General features: G+C 36.3%; 1 long non-coding RNA gene across 1 annotated transcript in view; it reads left to right on the top strand.

Annotated features, from left to right (window-relative positions):
- The first annotated feature begins 1,640 nt into the window (after positions 1–1,640).
- Positions 1,641–2,332, top strand: part of LOC139764055 (uncharacterized) — a 44,601-nt gene continuing 43,909 nt past the window's right edge. The window contains exon 1 of the long non-coding RNA XR_011716302.1: positions 1,641–2,253. This is a non-coding gene — a long non-coding RNA (uncharacterized lncRNA). The remainder of the gene's footprint in view (positions 2,254–2,332) is intronic.

Here is a 2,332-nt window from a genome sequence, read left to right on the forward strand (position 1 = left end):
CTTCTGCTCTCTCAACCACGCTCTTTTTATTTCCACACATCTCTCTTACCCTTACGTTACTTACTCGATCAAACCACCTTTTTTTTTTTTCAAACTATTCGCCATTTCCCGCGTCAGCGATGGTAGCGTTAAGAACAGAGAACTGGGCCATTGAGGGAATATCCTCACCTGGCCCCTTCTCTGTTCCTTCTTTTGGAAAATTAAAAAAAATTGAGAGGGGAGGATTTCCAGCCCCCGCTCCTTCCCTTTTAGTCGCCTTCTACGACACGCAGGGAATACGTGGGAAGTATTCTTTCTCCCCTATCCCAGGGATAATATATATATATATATATATATATATATATATATATATATATATATATATATATATATATAATATATATATATATATACATACACAGGACATATTAATATATACACATGCACATAATTCATACTTGTTGCCTTCATTCACTCCCGTCGCCACCCGCCACACATGAAATGACAACGCCTCCCGCATTTGCACGCGAGGTAGCACTAGGAAAAGACAAGAAAGGCCACATTCGTTCCCACTCAGTCTCTAGCTGTCATGTATATACATAAACGCACACACACGCACATGAAGGGTAGGGGTATAAACATGGAAATGAAGAGAGGATTAAGGGACAGCATAGTCCTCCCAACCCTGACCTATGCGGCAAAACATGAACATGGAATGAGTCATAGAGGTCAAGAATCCAACTGTGGAAATGAGTTTTTTGAGAAAAGCATTTGGTGTAACTAGATGGAATGAAGAAAGAAATGAAAGGGTGTATGAGAGATGTGGTATGGCAAGGAATGCAAATGGAGTGAAATGTGGAGTGGTAGAGTAGATGAAACATAATACTTTGAGGTGGTTTGGGCATGTGGAAAGAATGCGAGACTGGAAATTTAAAAGGACAGTGTGTGATAGTACAATCAAAGGGTTGGTGAGAGTGGAAGACTACCTGTGACATGGGCAAATAGGGTGGAGGAATACTGGAGGGAGAGAAATATTGGAAGAATGTGTGCAGTGGTGTATGTGAGGGAGGCATGTAAGGACAGGGATAAAAGGAGGCTCTTTTGCCGTGGCCACCCCTTAATGGGAGTTCCTGAAGGTAATAGATGTCACAGATATATAGATAGATAGATGTTATTTGACTGAATTTGGTTGTGTCAGATTCACATCTTATGTTGGCAAAAAATAAAAAAAAGACATTAAACTTCATAATTGTGAAAGCTGCAGGGAGAAAGAGAAAATAGAAAAAAGTAATAAAATGTAATAGTGTAGAGATGATATAAACATTAAAATATGGTAATAATGAGCAAAGACGTTTTGGCCACCAAAGATAACTCCTACAGCATGTTGTTTGCATAAAGTGAATACATAAATCATAATAATATATCCCTTATCTCATACTATTGCTGGCACCCAAAAAGTGATGGAAAACAGGCATAAGCAAAAAACTCAAACTACCATAAAATTTTTCAGAAAAGAGTTCATAAAAATCATCCATAGTTACCATCACAGCAATATGAGCAATCACTGAGAAAGCTAAAGTAATATCAGTGGTATAATTTATAGCGGGAATAAGCCAGTAACAATCTGGACAGCTGAGCACAGCCTCGTAATGATACAAAGTTTCAGAGCAGGTCTGAAGAACACGGATGTTACACTGACCACAACACCATAAGGTAAAAGAAGACACAAGATAACAGGTTAAACCTAAGATTTATTATAAGGAAATTGTAGATTTATGAGAGGTGTGGCTTTTACTTTGTTTAATTGAAATAAAAGAATGATGGACAGATATTACTTCTGAAAAGACCAGGGGGGTTCCACAATTACAGAACACAAGATGAATTTAACTTAAGATTTATTGTAAAGAAATTTGAGAAAGGGTTGTTTACGAAAGCTGTGAATTTTACTTTGTGTCTTATTAAAAGACAAGAACGTTGGATATAGACTACCTCTGAATAGTGCAGGAGTTCTACAATTACAGAAACAATGGAAAAAATGGAAGTTGATTAAGAGAACAAAATAAAGTTAAGAAAACAAAATATACAGTTAAGTCAGAGATGATAGATATGAGATATAATTGAAAAGGCTACAATGATACACAGAACTAACAATCCACCAAGGAATATCAAGAATAGAATATATAGGAATCAGAAAGGTGATGAGACTATAAGCCCAAAGATAGAGACCAGAGTGGTCTAGATAAATAAAATGTATGAATGAAAGTAATAATAAAGGTAAAAAAAAAAGATGCAAAAATATCAGCCATGTGTGAATATCTTTATGCGAATTGTTCAATAACATTGTCTATAACAA

This window comes from Panulirus ornatus, chromosome 48 (genome assembly GCF_036320965.1).
Source record: "Panulirus ornatus isolate Po-2019 chromosome 48, ASM3632096v1, whole genome shotgun sequence".
In the NCBI taxonomy this organism is placed as follows: Eukaryota; Metazoa; Arthropoda; class Malacostraca; order Decapoda; family Palinuridae; genus Panulirus; species Panulirus ornatus.